This window comes from Oncorhynchus mykiss, chromosome 15 (assembly GCF_013265735.2).
Source record: "Oncorhynchus mykiss isolate Arlee chromosome 15, USDA_OmykA_1.1, whole genome shotgun sequence".
Lineage (NCBI taxonomy): Eukaryota > Metazoa > Chordata > Actinopteri > Salmoniformes > Salmonidae > Oncorhynchus > Oncorhynchus mykiss.
The window spans coordinates 7,050,188-7,062,812 of record NC_048579.1 but is presented as its reverse complement, the minus strand read 5'-3'; positions in this window follow the sequence as shown (position 1 = coordinate 7,062,812).

Here is a 12,625-nt window from a genome sequence, read left to right as displayed (position 1 = left end):
GTGTTGTGACTGCTGTATATCCTCTGTGTTGTGACTGCTGTGTACCCTCTGTGTTGTGACTTCTGTATATCCTCTGTGTTGTGAATGCTGTGTATCCTCTGTGTTGTGACTGCTGTGTACCCTCTGTGTTGTGACTGAAACCACATACAGTTTAGGTCGAAGTTTCCATTCACTTAGGTTGGAGTCATTAATAAAACTTGTTTTTCAACCTCTCCACAAATTTCTTGTTAACAATCTAGAGTTTTGGCAAGTCAGTTAGGACATCTTGAAGCAACATCTCAGTCAGGAAGTTAAAGCTTGGTCGCAAATGGATCTTCCAAATGGAAAATGACCCCAAGCATACTTCCAAAGTTGTGGCTAAATTGCTTAAGGGCAACAGTCAAGGTATTGGAGTCCCCATCGCAAAGCCCTGAGCTCAATCCCATAGAAAATGTGTGGGCAGAACTGAAAAAGCGTGTGAGAGCAAGGAGGCCTATAAACCTGACTCAGTTACACCTGCTATGTCATGAGGAATGGGCCAACATTCACCCAATTTATTGTGGGAAGCTTGTGGAAGGCCACCCAAAAAGTTTGACCCAATTTAAAGGCAATGCTACCAAATACTAATTGAGTGTATGTAAACTTCTGACCCACTGGGAATGTGATAAAAGAAATAAAAGCTGAAATAGATCATTCTCTCTACTATTATTCTGACATTTCACATTGTTAAAATAAAGTGGTGATACTAACTGACATAAGACAGGGAATTTTTACTAGGATTAAATGTCAGGAATTGTTACAAACTGAGTTTAAATGTATTTGGCTAAGGTGTATGTAAATTTCCGACTTCAACTGTAAGTTAAACCTTCTTATCTCTACGTTGATTCTCTGATTCTCTGAGTGGGACACGCCATGGGGAGACACCCCTCCTTTTATTTTCATCGTCACTGCAGTGTGACTTCCTTTTATGCATATGTGAATCTCTGAGGGAGGTGAAGGTGAGCCCCCTCCTTACCTCGATGATACACCCAGGAAACAATGCCCCCTGCCAGGGCCCCATCCTGCCAGGGACCCATTCTGCCAGGGCTCCATGGTGCAGGGCCCCATTCTGCCAGGGCCCCATGCTGCCAGGGCCCCATTCTGCCAGGGCCCCATGCTGCCAGGGCCCCATGCTGCCAGGGCCCCATCCTGCCAGGGCCCCATGCTGCCAGGGCTCCATGCTGCCAGGGCCCCATCCTGCCAGGGCTCCATGCTGCCAGGGCTCCATGCTGCCAGGGCTCCATGCTGCCAGGGCCCCATCCTGCCAGGGCCCCATCCTGCCAGGGCCCCATCCTGCCAGGGCCCCATCCTGCCAGGGCCCCATCCTGCCAGGGCTCCATCCTGCCAGGGCTCCATCCTGCCAGGGCCCCATCCTGCCAGGGCCCCATCCTGCCAGGGCTCCATGCTGCCAGGGCTCCATGCTGCCAGGGCTCCATGCTGCCAGGGCTCCATCCTGCCAGGGCCCCATCCTGCCAGGGCCCCATCCTGCCAGGGCCCCATCCTGCCAGGGCCCCATCCTGCCAGGGCCCCATCCTGTCAGGGCTCCATTCTGCCAGGGCTCCATCCTGCCAGGGCCCCATGCTGCCAGAGCACCATCCTGCAATGGTCCCATTCTGCCAGGGCTCCATGGTGCAGGGCCCCATTCTGCCAGGGCCCCATGCTGCCAGGGCCCCATTCTGCCAGGGACCCATCCTGCCAGGGCCCCATGCTGCCAGGGCTCCATGCTGCCAGGGCCCCATCCTGCCAGGGATCCATGCTGCCAGGGCCCCATGCTGCCAGGGCTCCATGCTGCCAGGGCTCCATCCTGCCAGGGCCCCATCCTGCCAGTGCCCCATCCTGCCAGGGCTCCATGCTGCTAGGGCCCCATTCTGCCAGGGCCCCATTCTGCCAGGACCCCATCCTGCCAAAGCTCCATCCTGCCAGGGCTCCATGCTGCCAGGGCCCCATCCTGCCAGGGCCCCATTCTGCCAGGGCCCCATTCTGCCAGGGCCCCATCCTGCCAGGGCCCCATGCTGCCAGGGCTCCATGCTGCCAGGGCTCCATCCTGCCAGGGCCCCATCCTGCCAGGGCTCCATGCTGCCAGGGCCCCATTCTGCCAGGGCTCCATGCTGCCAGGGCCCCATGCTGCCAGGGCCCCATTCTACCAGGGCCCCATCCTGCCAGGGCTCCATGCTGCCAGGGCTCCATGCTGCCAGGGCCCCATGCTGCCAGGGCTCCATGCTGCCAGGGCTCCATCCTGCCAGGGCCCCATCCTGCCAGGGCTCCATGCTGCCAGGGTCCCATGCTGCCAGGGCCCCATCCTGCCAGGGCTCCATGCTGCTAGGGCCCCATTCTGCCAGGGCCCCATTCTACCAGGGCCCCATCCTGCCAGGACTCCATGCTGCCAGGGCTCCATGCTGCCAGGGCCCCATGCTGCCAGGGCCCCATCCTGCCAGGGCCCCATGCTGCCAGGGCCCCATCCTGCCAGGGCTCCATGCTGCCAGGGCTCCATCCATTTTATTATTTGTCAATATTTAGTAAAGGTTCAAGTGTGTTAAGTCTGCCTGCATTGTGACAGGCACATTTCTTTTAAAGGTAAGGTCATGACAGATACTCCAACCTATAATATCACTCAAACTGTCACTCAGTCAGTAACAGATGTAATAATCTAACAGATGATTAACCTCCTGGTATGTAAATTCCAATATTTCACCACATTTATGATTCCAATTGTTTATTTTATTTTAATCTGGTCCCAGATCTGTTAGGCAAGTTCTTACGTTCGTAGTCATAGGATTTGTCTTTACAACACAAACAGATCTGGGACAAGGTTTGAGTTTGTCCCAATGAGATTGGGTACCTGGCATGCCACATGGCTGTGTCTGCTTTGCCAAGACTGTAGAAGAATACGGGGCTTTGTTCCTGTGGTCACCACCTCCCAGGAAGTAGCCAACCTGGTGCTTCTAGCCTGGTCTCAGATCTGTTTGTGTTGTCTTGCCCAGCTCCTATACAACGACCACAGGAGTTGACAAAACAAGCACAAACAGATCGGGGAGCAGGCTATAGTAAATGTTCACTCTCAACAGGAACACGTTCCTGTCATTAACATGCAGTTGAATGGTGTTTTAAGCAACTTCATACAACTGCCCCGAACACAGGGTTATTGTTTAAAATTCAAAGTTGGTTTTGGTAACAATCACCAGTCACATAGTCACATGTGAAAACCTGTAGAAAGCAGAGGGACAGTTCATTCAGACACTGTAGACAGGAGAGGGACTGAGTTCATTCACAACACACTGTAGACAGGAGAGGGACTGAGTTCATTCAGACACTGTAGACAGGAGAGGGACTGAGTTCATTCACAATGCACTGTAGAAAGGAGAGGGACTGAGTTCATTCACAACACTGTAGAAAGGAGAGGGACTGAGTTCATTCAGACACTGTAGACAGGAGAGGGACTGAGTTCATTCAGACACTGTAGACAGGAGAGGGACTGAGTTCATTCACAACACACTGTAGACAGGAGAGGGACTGAGTTCATTCAGATACTGTAGACAGGAGAGGGACTGAGTTCATTCACAACACACTGTAGACAAGAGAGGGACTGAGTTCATTCACAACACACTGTAGACAGGAGAGGGACTGAGTTCATTCAGACACTGTAGACAGGAGAGGGACTGAGTTCATTCACAACACACTGTAGACAGGAGAGGGACTGAGTTCATTCAGACACTGTAGACAGGAGAGGGACTGAGTTCATTCAGACACTGTAGACAGGAGAGGGACTGAGTTCATTCAGACACTGTAGACAGGAGAGGGACTGAGTTCATTCAGACACTGTAGACAGGAGAGGGACTGAGTTCATTCAGACACTGTAGACAGGAGAGGGACTGAGTTCATTCAGACACTGTAGACAGGAGAGTGACTGAGTTCATTCAGACACTGTAGACAGGAGAGGGACTGAGTTCATTCAGACACTGTAGAAAGGAGAGGGACTGAGTTCATTCACAACACACTGTAGAAAGGAGAGGGACTGAGTTCATTCACAACACACTGTAGACAGGAGAGGGACTGAGTTCATTCAGACACTGTAGACAGGAGAGGGACTGAGTTCATTCAGACACTGTAGAAAGGAGAGGGACTGAGTTAATTCACAACACACTGTAGAAAGGAGAGGGACTGAGTTCATTCACAACACACTGTAGAAAGGAGAGGGACTGAGTTCATTCAGACACTGTAGACAGGAGAGGGACTGAGTTCATTTAGACACTGTAGACAGGAGAGGGACTGAGTTCATTCAGACACTGTAGACAGGAGAGGGACTGAGTTCATTCACAACACACTGTAGAAAGGAGAGGGACTGAGTTCATTCAGACACTGTAGAAAGGAGAGGGACTGAGTTCATTCACGTTCATTCAGACACTGTAGACAGGAGAGGGACTGAGTTCATTTAGACACTGTAGACAGGAAAGGGACTGAGTTCATTTAGACACTGTAGACAGGAGAGGGACTGAGTTCATTTAGACACTGTAGACAGGAGAGGGACTGAGTTCATTCAGACACTGTAGACAGGAGAGTGACTGAGTTCATTCAGACACTGTAGACAGGAGAGGGACTGAGTTCATTCAGACACTGTAGACAGGAGAGGGACTGAGTTCATTCAGACACTGTAGACAGGAGAGGGACTGAGTTCAGACACTGTAGACAGGAGAGGGACTGAGTTCATTCAGACACTGTAGAAAGGAGAGGGACTGAGTTCATTCACAACACACTGTAGAAAGGAGAGGGACTGAGTTCATTCAGACACTGTAGACAGGAGAGGGACTGAGTTCATTCAGACACTGTAGAAAGGAGAGGGACTGAGTTAATTCACAACACACTGTAGACAGGAGAGGGACTGAGTTCATTCAGACACTGTAGACAGGAGAGGGACTGAGTTCATTCAGACACTGTAGAAAGGAGAGGGACTGAGTTAATTCACAACACACTGTAGAAAGGAGAGGGACTGAGTTCATTCACAACACACTGTAGAAAGGAGAGGGACTGAGTTCATTCAGACACTGTAGACAGGAGAGGGACTGAGTTCATTTAGACACTGTAGACAGGAGAGGGACTGAGTTCATTCAGACACTGTAGACAGGAGAGGGACTGAGTTCATTCACAACACACTGTAGAAAGGAGAGGGACTGAGTTCATTCAGACACTGTAGAAAGGAGAGGGACTGAGTTCATTCACGTTCATTCAGACACTGTAGACAGGAGAGGGACTGAGTTCATTTAGACACTGTAGACAGGAAAGGGACTGAGTTCATTTAGACACTGTAGACAGGAGAGGGACTGAGTTCATTTAGACACTGTAGACAGGAGAGGGACTGAGTTCATTCAGACACTGTAGACAGGAGAGGGACTGAGTTCATTCAGACACTGTAGACAGGAGAGGGACTGAGTTCATTCAGACACTGTAGACAGGAGAGGGACTGAGTTCATTCAGACACTGTAGACAGGAGAGGGACTGAGTTCAGACACTGTAGACAGGAGAGGGACTGAGTTCATTCAGACACTGTAGACAGGAGAGGGACTGAGTTCATTCACAACACACTGTAGAAAGGAGATGGACTGAGTTCATTCAGACACTGTAGAAAGGAGAGGGACTGAGTTCATTCACGTTCATTCAGACACTGTAGACAGGAGAGGGACTGAGTTCATTCAGACACTGTAGACAGGAGAGGGACTGAGTTCATTCAGACACTGTAGAAAGGAGAGGGACTGAGTTCATTCACGTTCATTCAGACACTGTAGACAGGAGAGGGACTGAGTTCATTCAGACACTGTAGACAGGAGAGGGACTGAGTTCATTCAGACACTGTAGACAGGAGAGGGACTGAGTTCATTCAGACACTGTAGACAGGAGAGGGACTGAGTTCATTCAGACACTGTCTGCTATCCGCCCGGTACAGTTGAAACTGTGATTCATCCGTGAAGAGCACACTTCTCCAGCGTGCCAGTGGCCATCGTAGGTAAACATTTTCCCACCGAAGTCGGTTTACGACTCCGAACGGCAGTCAGGTCAAGAACCTGGTGAGGAGGACGAGCACACAGATGTGCTTGTTGACCAGGAAAGGGTTATTAAGAATGTAGGGGCAGATATTGATGAGCAGTTGTCACACCGCTGATAATAAAAGTTAATCAGGTGACCAGAAACACCTTGGGAGACCCGGGTCTAGAGGAGGATGATCTGGCCAATCAGCTGTCTACTCTCATGAACATTTTTAATGCTTTTTTAACGTACAATAAAAGTGAAATGGTAATTAATTATAGGTAATATTTCATAGAAATCTGGAAACACTGGACAGTAGCTTTGGGGAGGCAGGTAGCCTAGTTGTTAGAGCGTTGGGCCAGTAACCGAGAGGTTGCAAGCTCGAATCCCTGAGCTGACAAGGTAAAAATCTGTTCTCCCCCTGAACAGGCAGTTAACCCATTCTTCATAGGCCGTCACTGAAAATAAGAATTTGTTCTTAACTGACTTGCCTAGTTAAATAAAGGTTAAAAAAATAAACATTTCAATTGAAGGTCATGCACCAAGGAATGACAGCCAGAATAAGACAATCCCCAAAGCTGACAAGGGAAACTTCGATGATGAGATCAGAGGATATAACAAACTGAAGTCAACCGAGGACATTCAATTGTTTTCTTTCTCAATTTCCACACTTGTCTCCTGCATTGAAACACCAGTCATCTGCCCCCTTGTGGCCGGCTTGGGAACAGCTTGGATCTTCTTGTTCCATGCACGCTGCTGGACTGCCAGTCTAAAACCCATGATATACACCACAGAGCCAGTCTAAAACCCATGATATACACCACAGAGCCAGTCTAAAACCCATGATATACACCACAGAGCCAGTCTAAAACCCATGATATACACCACAGAGCCAGTCTAAAACCCATGATATACACCACAGAGCCAGTCTAAAACCCATGATATACACCACAGAGCCAGTCTAAAACCCATGATATACACCACAGAGCCAGTCTAAAACCCATGATATACACCACAGAGCCAGTCTAAAACCCATGATATACACCACAGAGCCAGTCTAAAACCCATGATATACACCACAGAGCCAGTCTAAAACCCATGATATACACCACAGAGCCAGTCTAAAACCCATGATATACACCACAGAGCCAGTCTAAAACCCATGATATACACCACAGAGCCAGTCTAAAACCCATGATATGCACCACAGAGCCAGTCTAAAACCCATGATATACACCACAGAGCCAGTCTAAAACCCATGATATACACCACAGAGCCAGTCTAAAACCCATGATATACACCACAGAGCCAGTCTAAAACCCATGATATACACCACAGAGCCAGTCTAAAACCCATGATATACACCACAGAGCCAGTCTAAAACCCATGATATACACCACAGAGCCAGTCTAAAACCCATGATATACACCACAGAGCCAGTCTAAAACCCATGATATACACCACAGAGCCAGTCTAAAACCCATGATATACACCACAGAGCCAGTCTAAAACCCATGATATACACCACAGAGCCAGTCTAAAACCCATGATATACACCACAGAGCCAGTCTAAAACCCATGATATACACCACAGAGCCAGTCTAAAACCCATGATATACACCACAGAGCCAGTCTAAAACCCATGATATACACCACAGAGCCAGTCTAAAACCCATGATATACACCACAGAGCCAGTCTAAAACCCATGATATACACCACAGAGCCAGTCTAAAACCCATGATATACACCACAGAGCCAGTCTAAAACCCATGATATACACCACAGAGCCAGTCTAAAACCCATGATATACACCACAGAGCCAGTCTAAAACCCATGATATACACCACAGAGCCAGTCTAAAACCCATGATATACACCACAGAGCCAGTCTAAAACCCATGATATACACCACAGAGCCAGTCTAAAACCCATGATATACACCACAGAGCCAGTCTAAAACCCATGATATACACCACAGAGCCAGTCTAAAACCCATGATATACACCACAGAGCCAGTCTAAAACCCATGATATACACCACAGAGCCAGTCTAAAACCCATGATATACACCACAGAGCCAGTCTAAAACCCATGATATACACCACAGAGCCAGTCTAAAACCCATGATATACACCACAGAGCCAGTCTAAAACCCATTATATAAACCACAGAGCCAGTCTAAAACCCATGATATACACCACAGAGCCAGTCTAAAACCCATGATATACACCACAGAGCCAGTCTAAAACCCATGATATACACCACAGAGCCAGTCTAAAACCCATGATATACACCACAGAGCCAGTCTAAAACCCATGATATACACCACAGAGCCAGTCTAAAACCCATGATATACACCACAGAGCCAGTCTAAAACCCATGATATACACCACAGAGCCAGTCTAAAACCCATGATATACACCACAGAGCCAGTCTAAAACCCATGATATACACCACAGAGCCAGTCTAAAACCCATGATATACACCACAGAGCCAGTCTAAAACCCATTATATACACCACAGAGCCAGTCTAAAACCCATGATATACACCACAGAGCCAGTCTAAAACCCATGATATACACCACAGAGCCAGTCTAAAACCCATGATATACACCACAGAGCCAGTCTAAAACCCATGATATACACCACAGAGCCAGTCTAAAACCCATGATATACACCACAGAGCCAGTCTAAAACCCAAGATATACACCACAGAGCCAGTCTAAAACCCATGATATACACCACAGAGCCAGTCTAAAACCCATTATATACACCACAGAGCCAGTCTAAAACCCATGATATACACCACAGAGCCAGTCTAAAACCCATGATATACACCACAGAGCCAGTCTAAAACCCATGATATACACCACAGAGCCAGTCTAAAACCCATGATATACACCACAGAGCCAGTCTAAAACCCATGATATACACCACAGAGCCAGTCTAAAACCCATGATATACACCACAGAGCCAGTCTAAAACCCATGATATACACCACAGAGCCAGTCTAAAACCCATGATATACACCACAGAGCCAGTCTAAAACCCATGATATACACCACAGAGCCAGTCTAAAACCCATGATATACACCACAGAGCCAGTCTAAAACCCATGATATACACCACAGAGCCAGTCTAAAACCCATGATATACACCACAGAGCCAGTATAAAACCCATGATATACACCACAGAGCCAGTCTAAAACCCATGATATAAACCACAGAGCCAGTCTAAAACCCATGATATACACCACAGAGCCAGTCTAAAACCCATGATATACACCACAGAGCCAGTCTAAAACCCATGATATAAACCACAGAGCCAGTCTAAAACCCATGATATACACCACAGAGCCAGTCTAAAACCCATGATATAAATAACAGAGCCAGTATAAAACCCATGATATAAACCACAGAGCCAGTCTAAAACCCATGATATAAACCACAGAGCCAGTCTAAAACCCATGATATACACCACAGAGTCAGTCTAAAACCCATGATATACACCACAGAGCCAGTCTAAAACCCATGATATACACCACAGAGCCAGTCTAAAACCCATGATATACACCACAGAGCCAGTCTAAAACCCATGATATACACCACAGAGCCAGTCTAAAACCCATGATATACACCACAGAGCCAGTCTAAAACCCATGATATACACCACAGAGCCAGTCTAAAACCCATGATATACACCACAGAGCCAGTCTAAAACCCATGATATAAATAACAGAGCCAGTCTAAAACCCATGATATACACCACAGAGCCAGTCTAAAACCCATGATATAAACCACAGAGCCAGTCTAAAACCCATGATATACACCACAGAGCCAGTCTAAAACCCATGATATACACCACAGAGCCAGTCTAAAACCCATGATATAAACCACAGAGCCAGTCTAAAACCCATGATATACACCACAGAGCCAGTCTAAAACCCATGATATAAATAACAGAGCCAGTATAAAACCCATGATATAAACCACAGAGCCAGTCTAAAACCCATGATATAAATAACAGAGCCAGTATAAAACCCATGATATAAACCACAGAGCCAGTCTAAAACCCATGATATACACCACAGAGTCAGTCTAAAACCCATGATATACACCACAGAGCCAGTCTAAAACCCATGATATACACCACAGAGCCAGTCTAAAACCCATGATATACACCACAGAGCCAGTCTAAAACCCATGATATACACCACAGAGCCAGTCTAAAACCCATGATATACACCACAGAGCCAGTCTAAAACCCATGATATACACCACAGAGCCAGTCTAAAACCCATGATATACACCACAGAGCCAGTCTAAAACCCATGATATAAATAACAGAGCCAGTCTAAAACCCATGATATACACCACAGAGCCAGTCTAAAACCCATGATATACACCACAGAGCCAGTCTAAAACCCATGATATACACCACAGAGCCAGTCTAAAACCCATGATATACACCACAAACAGCCAGTCTAAAACCCATGATATAAACCACAAACAGCCAGTCTAAAACCCATGATATAAACCACAGAGTCAGTCTAAAACCCATGATATAAACCACAGAGCCAGTCTAAAACCCATGATATAAACCACAGAGCCAGTCTAAAACCCATGATATAAATAACAGAGCCAGTATAAAACCCATGATATAAACCACAGAGCCAGTCTAAAACCCATGATATAAACCACAGAGCCAGTCTAAAACCCATGATATAAACCACAAACAGCCAGTCTAAAACCCATGATATAAACCACAAACAGCCAGTCTAAAACCCATGATATAAACCACAGAGTCAGTCTAAAACCCATGATATAAACCACAGAGCCAGTCTAAAACCCATGATATAAACCACAGAGCCAGTCTAAAACCCATGATATAAACCACAGAGCCAGTCTAAAACCCATGATATAAACCACAGAGCCAGTCTAAAACCCATGATATAAACCACAGAGCCAGTCTAAAACCCATGATATAAACCACAGAGCCAGTCTAAAACCCATGATATAAACCACAGAGCCAGTCTAAAACCCATGATGAAATAGAGCACAATAAAATAAGCACCTATCCACACATCTCTGTCCAAACATGTCTGATTAATGGGAGGGACACTATGATGAAGAATCCATTTGAGATGAGTCAGTTCTGTCACAGCAGTTTGTAGTTTTTCTCACGGTCGTCAGAGATCAAACAGTAAATCAATGTGATCCTTAGTGTGATAACTGAAACTTATGTGTTTACACAATCTGCTGGCTGTCAGATATTTGGCAGAAACTATGGATTAACAAGTAGAACTGTGTTAAATAACGCCCCCTCCATACCAGAAAAATAATGCCCCCTCCATACCAGAATATAATGCCCCCTCCATACCAGAATATAATGCCCCCTCCATTCCAGAATATAATGCCCCCTCCATACCAGAATATAATGCCCCCTCCATACCAGAATATAATGCCCCCTCCCTACCAGAATATAATGCCCCCTCCATACCAGAATATAATGCCCCCTCCCTACCAGAATATAATGCCCCCTCCATACCAGAATATAATGCCCCCTCCCTACCAGAATATAATGCCCCCTCCATACCAGAATATAATGCCCCCTCCCTACCAGAATATAAAGCCCCCTCCCTACCAGAATATAATGCCCCCTCCCTATCAGAATATAATGCCCCCTCCATACCAGAATATTAGGCCCCCTCCATATCAGAATATAATGCCCCCTCCCTACCAGAATATAATACCCCCTCCCTATCAGAATATAATGCCCCCTCCCTACCAGAATATAATACCCCCTCCCTATCAGAATATAATGCCCCCTCCCTACCAGAATATAATGCCCCCTCCATACCAGAATATAATGCCCCCTCCCTATCAGAATATAATGCCCCCTCCCTACCAGAATATAATACCCCCTCCCTATCAGAATATAATGCCCCCTCCCTACCAGAATATAATACCCCCTCCCTATCAGAATATAATGCCCCCTCCCTACCAGAATATAATGCCCCCTCCATACCAGAATATAATGCCCCCTCCATACCAGAATATAATGCCCCCTCCCTACCAGAATATAATACCCCCTCCCTATCAGAATATAATGCCCCCTCCATACCAGAATATAATGCCCCCTCCCTACCAGAATATAATGCCCCCTCCATACCAGAATATAATGCCCCTCCATACCAGATTATAATGCCCCCTCCATACCAGAATACAGGGTTCCAGTACTGAGTCAATGTGCAGGGGTATGAGGTAATAACATGGCTATATACACGGGGTACCAGTACCGAGTCGATGTGCAGGGGTACGAGGTCATTGAGGTGGATATGTACATATAGGTAGGGATAAAGTGACTAGACGTCAGGATAGATAATAAACAGAAGCAGCAGTGCACGTGATGAGACATAAAAGTTGCAGGCAGTCAGGAGCCTCTCTATGGTGCAGCTGGAGAACTTCTTGAGTATCTGAGGCCTCGTGCCAAATCTTTTCAGTCTCCTGAGAGGGGGAAGAGATGTTGTCGTGCCCTCTTCACGGCTGTCTTGGTGTGTTTGGACCATGATATGTCCTTAGGGATGTGAACA